This window comes from Carassius auratus, unplaced genomic scaffold (assembly GCF_003368295.1).
Source record: "Carassius auratus strain Wakin unplaced genomic scaffold, ASM336829v1 scaf_tig00216387, whole genome shotgun sequence".
Lineage (NCBI taxonomy): Eukaryota > Metazoa > Chordata > Actinopteri > Cypriniformes > Cyprinidae > Carassius > Carassius auratus.
Genome location: NW_020528544.1, coordinates 102,501 through 110,000, shown reverse-complemented (window position 1 = coordinate 110,000; position 7,500 = coordinate 102,501). Strand labels below are relative to the sequence as shown.

The 7,500-nt window shown below is 47.3% G+C and overlaps 9 non-coding genes across 9 annotated transcripts; all 9 read right to left on the bottom strand.

Moving 5' to 3' along the window:
- Nucleotides 1-208: 208 nt before the first annotated feature.
- On the bottom strand, nt 209-281 carry trnak-cuu (transfer RNA lysine (anticodon CUU)). Its single transcript has one exon. It is a non-coding gene; the product is annotated as a tRNA-Lys (tRNA).
- A 653-nt stretch (nt 282-934) lies between these two features.
- On the bottom strand, nt 935-1,007 carry trnak-cuu (transfer RNA lysine (anticodon CUU)). Its single transcript has one exon. It is a non-coding gene; the product is annotated as a tRNA-Lys (tRNA).
- An 857-nt stretch (nt 1,008-1,864) lies between these two features.
- On the bottom strand, nt 1,865-1,937 carry trnak-cuu (transfer RNA lysine (anticodon CUU)). Its single transcript has one exon. It is a non-coding gene; the product is annotated as a tRNA-Lys (tRNA).
- An 858-nt stretch (nt 1,938-2,795) lies between these two features.
- trnak-cuu (transfer RNA lysine (anticodon CUU)) lies at nt 2,796-2,868 on the bottom strand. The gene has a single exon. It is a non-coding gene; the product is annotated as a tRNA-Lys (tRNA).
- Nucleotides 2,869-4,449: 1,581 nt separating this feature from the next.
- On the bottom strand, nt 4,450-4,522 carry trnak-cuu (transfer RNA lysine (anticodon CUU)). Its single transcript has one exon. It is a non-coding gene; the product is annotated as a tRNA-Lys (tRNA).
- A 653-nt stretch (nt 4,523-5,175) lies between these two features.
- On the bottom strand, nt 5,176-5,248 carry trnak-cuu (transfer RNA lysine (anticodon CUU)). Its single transcript has one exon. It is a non-coding gene; the product is annotated as a tRNA-Lys (tRNA).
- A 448-nt stretch (nt 5,249-5,696) lies between these two features.
- Nucleotides 5,697-5,769, bottom strand: trnak-cuu (transfer RNA lysine (anticodon CUU)). The gene has a single exon. It is a non-coding gene; the product is annotated as a tRNA-Lys (tRNA).
- A 295-nt stretch (nt 5,770-6,064) lies between these two features.
- trnak-cuu (transfer RNA lysine (anticodon CUU)) lies at nt 6,065-6,137 on the bottom strand. The gene has a single exon. It is a non-coding gene; the product is annotated as a tRNA-Lys (tRNA).
- Nucleotides 6,138-6,790: 653 nt separating this feature from the next.
- trnak-cuu (transfer RNA lysine (anticodon CUU)) lies at nt 6,791-6,863 on the bottom strand. The gene has a single exon. It is a non-coding gene; the product is annotated as a tRNA-Lys (tRNA).
- Between the last annotated feature and the right edge of the window lie 637 nt (nt 6,864-7,500).

The following is a 7,500-nucleotide window of genomic DNA, read 5'->3' as shown; positions in this document are numbered from 1 at the left end:
CGCTGCGCCACTCTGCTGTAATCAACCTTGACCGGACTTAAAACCAAAATCTCTGGCTTAGGAGGCCAGTGCCTCAGGAGTGTCTAGAAGTTAACTCTTTGTGTGTATTGTAAAGGCATCCTGAGTTTCAAAAAGGATTAGCAGAGGATCGTTTCGATCCTTCAACCTCTGGGTTAAACACGCTTCCGCTGCTCCACTCTGCTGCATTGACCCCAGATGGGACTCAATCCCACAATCCCTGGCTTAAGAGGCCAGTGCCTTATCCATTAGGCCACTGGGGCTTGAAAACAGATGCTAACTTGCCCTTTTACATCTCAATCTTATTCAGGAGGCCTTTACAATGCACACAAAGAGTCTTCTAGATGACTGAATATTATTAGAGGTCAAATTGGCCTCAGCTTTTCACGACCAGCTTGTGGCATTTGTTCCTTTTTAGGGACTCAAGAGTGTTTAGAAGTTAAAAGGTCATAGCAGAGGATGGTTTCGATCCATCGACCTCTGGGTTATGGGCCCAGCACACTTCCGCTGCGCCACTCTGCTGTAGTGCACCTTGACCGGACTCGAAACCACAATCTCTGGCTTAGGAGGCCAGTGCCTCAGGGGTGTATAGATGTTAACTTTTTGTGCGTATTGTAAAGGCCTCCTGAATAAGATTGAGATGTAAAATGCCTTAGCAGAGGATGGTTTCGATCCATCGACCTCTGGGTTATGGGCCCAGCACGCTTCCGCTGCGCCACTCTGCTGTAATCAACCTTGACCAGACTTGAAACCACAATCTCTGGCTTAGGAGGCCAGTGCCTCAGGAGTGTCTAGAAGTTAACTCTTTGTGTGTATTGTAAAGGCATCCTGAGTTTCAAAAAGGCTTAGCAGAGGATCGTTTCGATCCTTCAACCTCTGGGTTACACACGCTTCCGCTGCTCCACTCTGCTGTATTCACCCCAGATGGGACTCAATCCCACAATCCCTGGCTTAAGAGGCCAGTACCTTATCCATTAGGCCACTGGGGCTTGAAAACAGATGCTAACTTGCCCTTTTATATCTCAATCTTATTCAGGAGGCCTTTACAATGCACACAAAGAGTCTTCTAGATGACTGAATATTATTAGAGGTCAAATTGGCCTCAGCTTTTCACGACCAGCTTGTGGCTTTTGTTCCTTTTTAGGGACTCAAGAGTGTTTAGAAGTTAAAAGGTCATAGCAGAGGATGGTTTCGATCCATCGACCTCTGGGTTATGGGCCCAGCACGCTTCCGCTGCGCCACTCTGCTGTAGTGCACCTTGACCGGACTCGAAACCACAATCTCTTTCTTAGGAGGCCAGTGCCTCAGGGATGTATAGATGTTAACTTTTTGTGCGTATTGTAAAGGGCTCCTGAATAAGATGGAGATTTAAAATGCCTTAGCAGAGGATGGTTTCGATCCATCGACCTCTGGGTTATGGGCCCAGCACGCTTCCGCTGCGCCACTCTGCTGTAATCAACCTTGACCGGACTTGAAACCACAATCTCTGGCTTTGGAGGCCAGTGCCTCAGGAGTGTCTAGAAGTTAACTCTTTTTGTGTATTGTAAAGGCCTCCTGAATAAGATTGAGATTTAAAATGCCTTAGCAGAGGATGGTTTCGATCCATCGACCTCTGGGTTATGGGCCCAGCACGCTTCCGCTGCGCCACTCTGCTATAATCAACCTTGACCGGACTTGAAACCACAATCTCTGGCTTTGGAGGCCAGTGCCTCAGGAGTGTCTAGAAGTTAACTCTTTTTGTATATTGTAAAGGCCATCCTGAGTTTCAAAAAGGCTTAGCAGAGGATCGTTTCGATCCTTCAACCTCTGGGTTACACACGCTTCCGCTGCTCCACTCTGCTGTATTCACCCCAGATGGGACTCAATCCCACAATCCCTGGCTTAAGAGGCCAGTGCCTTATCCATTAGGCCACTGGGGCTTGAAAACAGATGCTAACTTGCCCTTTTATATCTCAATCTTATTCAGGAGGCCTTTACAATGCACACAAAGAGTCTTCTAGATGACTGAATATTATGAGAGGTCAAATTGGCCTCAGCTTTTCACGACCAGCTTGTTGCTTTTGACGTTTTTTTTAGGGACTCAGGCGTGTTTAGAAGTTGAAAGGTCATAGCAGAGGATGGTTTCGATCCATCGACCTCTGGGTTATGGGCCCAGCACGCTTCCGCTGCACCACTCTGCTGTAGTGCACCTTGACCGGACTCGAAACCACAATCTTTGGCTTAGGAGGCCAGTGCCTCAGGGTTGTATAGATGTTAACTTTTTGTGCGTATTGTAAAGGGCTCCTGAATAAGATTGAGATTTAAAATGTCTTAGCAGAGGATGGTTTCGATCCATCGACCTCTGGGTTATGGGCCCAGCACGCTTCCGCTGCGCCACTCTGCTGTAATCAAACTTGACCGGACTTGAAACCACAATCTCTGGCTTTGGAGGCCAGTGCCTCAGGAGTGTCTAGAAGTTAACTCTTTTTGTATATTGTAAAGGCCTCCTGAATAAGATTGAGATTTAAAATGCCTTAGCAGAGAATGGTTTCGATCCATCGACCTCTGGGTTATGGGCCCAGCACGCTTCCGCTGCGCCACTCTGCTTTAATCAACCTTGACCGGACTTAAAACCAAAATCTCTGGCTTAGGAGGCCAGTGCCTCAGGAGTGTCTAGAAGTTAACTCTTTGTGTGTATTGTAAAGGCATCCTGAGTTTCAAAAAGGATTAGCAGAGGATCGTTTCGATCCTTCAACCTCTGGGTTAAACACGCTTCCGCTGCTCCACTCTGCTGCATTCACCCCAGATGGGACTCAATCCCACAATCCCTGGCTTAAGAGGCCAGTGCCTTATCCATTAGGCCACTGGGGCTTGAAAACAGATGCTAACTTGCCCTTTTACATCTCAATCTTATTCAGGAGGCCTTTACAATGCACACATAGAGTCTTCTAGATGACTGAATATTATTAGAGGTCAAATTGGCCTCAGCTTTTCACGACCAGCTTGTGGCTTTTGTTCCTTTTTAGGGACTCAAGAGTGTTTAGAAGTTAAAAGGTCATAGCAGAGGATGGTTTCGATCCATCGACCTCTGGGTTATGGGCCCAGCACACTTCCGCTGCGCCACTCTGCTGTAGTGCACCTTGACCGGACTCGAAACCACAATCTCTGGCTTAGGAGGCCAGTGCCTCAGGGGTGTATAGATGTTAACTTTTTGTGCGTATTGTAAAGGCCTCCTGAATAAGATTGAGATGTAAAATGCCTTAGCAGAGGATGGTTTCGATCCATCGACCTCTGGGTTATGGCCCAGCACGCTTCCACTGCGCCACTCTGCTGTAATCAACCTTGACCAGACTTGAAACCACAATCTCTGGCTTAGGAGGCCAGTGCCTCAGGAGTGTCTAGAAGTTAACTCTTTGTGTGTATTGTAAAGGCATCCTGAGTTTCAAAAAGGCTTAGCAGAGGATCGTTTCGATCCTTCAACCTCTGGGTTACACACGCTTCCGCTGCTCCACTCTGCTGTATTCACCCCAGATGGGACTCAATCCCACAATCCCTGGCTTAAGAGGCTAGTACCTTATCCATTAGGCCACTGGGGCTTGAAAACAGATGCTAACTTGCCCTTTTATATCTCAATCTTATTCAGGAGGCCTTTACAATGCACACAAAGAGTCTTCTAGATGACTGAATATTATTAGAGGTCAAATTGGCCTCAGCTTTTCACGACCAGCTTGTGGCTTTTGTTCCTTTTTAGGGACTCAAGAGTGTTTAGAAGTTAAAAGGTCATAGCAGAGGATGGTTTCGATCCATCGACCTCTGGGTTATGGGCCCAGCACGCTTCCGCTGCGCCACTCTGCTGTAGTGCACCTTGACCGGACTCGAAACCACAATCTCTTTCTTAGGAGGCCAGTGCCTCAGGGATGTATAGATGTTAACTTTTTGTGCGTATTGTAAAGGGCTCCTGAATAAGATTGAGATTTAAAATGCCTTAGCAGAGGATGGTTTCGATCCATCGACCTCTGGGTTATGGGCCCAGCACGCTTCCGCTGCGCCACTCTGCTGTAATCAACCTTGACCGGACTTGAAACCACAATCTCTGGCTTTGGAGGCCAGTGCCTCAGGAGTGTCTAGAAGTTAACTCTTTTTGTGTATTGTAAAGGCCTCCTGAATAAGATTGAGATTTAAAATGCCTTAGCAGAGAATGGTTTCGATCCATCGACCTCTGGGTTATGGGCCCAGCACGCTTCCGCTGCGCCACTCTGCTGTAATCAACCTTGACCGGACTTAAAACCAAAATCTCTGGCTTAGGAGGCCAGTGCCTCAGGAGTGTCTAGAAGTTAACTCTTTGTGTGTATTGTAAAGGCATCCTGAGTTTCAAAAAGGCTTAGCAGAGGATCGTTTCGATCCTTCAACCTCTGGGTTACACACGCTTCCGCTGCTCCACTCTGCTGTATTCACCCCAGATGGGACTCAATCCCACAATCCCTGGCTTAAGAGGCCAGTGCCTTATCCATTAGGCCACTGGGGCTTGAAAACAGATGCTAACTTGCCTTTTTATATCTCAATCTTATTCAGGAGGCCTTTACAATGCACACAAAGAGTCTTCTAGATGACTGAATATTATGAGAGGTCAAATTGGCCTCAGCTTTTCACGACCAGCTTGTTGCTTTTGACGTTTTTTAGGGTCTCAGGAGTGTTTAGAAGTTAAAAGGGCATAGCAGAGGATGGTTTCGATCCATCGACCTCTGGGTTATGGGCCCAGCACGCTTCCGCTGCGCCACTCTGCTGTAGTGCACCTTGACCTGACTCGAAACCACAATCTCTGGCTTAGGAGGCCAGTGCCTCAGGGCTGTATAGATGTTAACTTTTTGTGCGTATTGTAAAGGGCTCCTGAATAAGATTGATATTTAAAATGCCTTAGCAGAGGATGGTTTCGATCCATCGACCTCTGGGTTATGGGCCCAGCACGCTTCCGCTGCGCCAATCTGCTGTAATCAACCTTGACCGGACTTGAAACCACAATCTCTGGCTTAGGAGGCCAGTGCCTCAGGAGTGTCTAGAAGTTAACTCTTTGTGTGTATTGTAAAGGCATCCTGAGTTTCAAAAAGGCTTAACAGAGGATCGTTTCGATCCTTCAACCTCTGGGTTACACACGCTTCCGCTGCTCCACTCTGCTGTATTCACCCCAGATGGGACTCAATCCCACAATCCCTGGCTTAAGAGGCCAGTGCCTTATCCATTAGGCCACTGGGGCTTGAAAACAGATGCTAACTTGCCCTTTTATATCTCAATCTTATTCAGGAGGCCTTTACAATGCACACAAAGAGTCTTCTAGATGACTGAATATTATTAGAGGTCAAATTGGCCTCAGCTTTTCACGACCAGCTTGTGGCTTTTGTTCCTTTTTAGGGACTCAAGAGTGTTTAGAAGTTAAAAGGTCATAGCAGAGGATGGTTTCGATCCATCGACCTCTGGGTTATGGGCCCAGCACGCTTCCGCTGCGCCACTCTGCTGTAATCAACCATGACTGGACTTGAATCCACAATCTCTGGCTTAGGAGGCCAGTGCCTCAGGAGTGTCTAGAAGTTAACTCTTTGTGTATTGTAAAGGCATCCTGAGTTTCAAAAAGGATTAGCAGAGGATCGTTTCGATCCTTCAACCTCTGGGTTAAACACGCTTCGGCTGCTCCACTCTGCTGCATTCACCCCAGATGGGACTCAATCCCACAATCCCTGGCTTAAGAGGCCAGTGCCTTATCCATTAGGCCACTGGGGCTTGAAAACAGATGCTAACTTGCCCTTTTACATCTCAATCTTATTCAGGAGGCCTTTACAATGCACACAAAGAGTCTTCTAGATGACTGAATATTATGAGAGGTCAAATTGGCCTCAGCTTTTCACGGCCAGCTTGTTGCTTTTGACGTTTTTTTAGGGTCTCAGGAGTGTCTAGAAGTTAACTCTTTGTGTGTATTGTAAAGGCATCCTGAGTTTCAAAAAGGCTTAGCAGAGGATCGTTTCGATCCTTCAACCTCTGGGTTACACACGCTTCCGCTGCTCCACTCTGCTGTATTCATCCCAGATGGGACTCAATCCCACAATCCCTGGCTTAAGAGGCCAGTGCCTTATCCATTAGGCCACTGGGGCTTGAAAACAGATGCTAACTTGCCTTTTTATATCTCAATCTTATTCAGGAGGCCTTTACAATGCACACAAAGAGTCTTCTAGATGACTGAATATTATGAGAGGTCAAATTGGCCTCAGCTTTTCACGACCAGCTTGTTGCTTTTGACGTTTTTTAGGGTCTCAGGAGTGTTTAGAAGTTAAAAGGGCATAGCAGAGGATGGTTTCGTTCCATCGACCTCTGGGTTATGGGCCCAGCACGCTTCCGCTGCGCCACTCTGCTGTAGTGCACCTTGACCTGACTCGAAACCACAATCTCTGGCTTAGGAGGCCAGTGCCTAAGGGCTGTATAGATGTTAACTTTTTGTGCGTACTGTAAAGGGCTCCTGAATAAGATTGATATTTAAAATGCCTTAGCAGAGGATGGTTTCGATCCATCGACCTCTGGGTTATGGGCCCAGCACGCTTCCGCTGCGCCACTCTGCTGTAATCAACCTTGACCGGACTTGAAACCACAATCTCTGGCTTAGGAGGCCAGTGCCTCAGGAGTGTCTAGAAGTTAACTCTTTGTGTGTATTGTAAAGGCATCCTGAGTTTCAAAAAGGCTTAGCAGAGGATCGTTTCGATCCTTCAACCTCTGGGTTACACACGCTTCCGCTGCTCCACTCTGCTGTATTCACCCCAGATGGGACTCAATCCCACAATCCCTGGCTTAAGAGGCCAGTGCCTTATCCATTAGGCCACTGGGGCTTGAAAACAGATGCTAACTTGCCCTTTTATATCTCAATCTTATTCAGGAGGCCTTTACAATGCACACAAAGAGTCTTCTAGATGACTGAATATTATTAGAGGTCAAATTGGCCTCAGCTTTTCACGACCAGCTTGTGGCTTTTGTTCCTTTTTAGGGACTCAAGAGTGTTTAGAAGTTAAAAGGTCATAGCAGAGGATGGTTTCGATCCATCGACCTCTGGGTTATGGGCCCAGCACGCTTCCGCTGCGCCACTCTGCTGTAGTGCACCTTGACCGGACTCGAAACCACAATCTCTTTCTTAGGAGGCCAGTGCCTCAGGGATGTATAGATGTTAACTTTTTGTGCGTATTGTAAAGGGCTCCTGAATAAGATTGAGATTTAAAATGCCTTAGCAGAGGATGGTTTCGATCCATCGACCTCTGGGTTATGGGCCCAGCACGCTTCCGCTGCGCCACTCTGCTGTAATCAACCTTGACCGGACTTGAAACCACAATCTCTGGCTTTGGAGGCCAGTGCCTCAGGAGTGTCTAGAAGTTAACTCTTTTTGTGTATTGTAAAGGCCTCCTGAATAAGATTGAGATTTAAAATGCCTTAGCAGAGGATGGTTTCGATCCATCGACCTCTGGGCTTATGGGC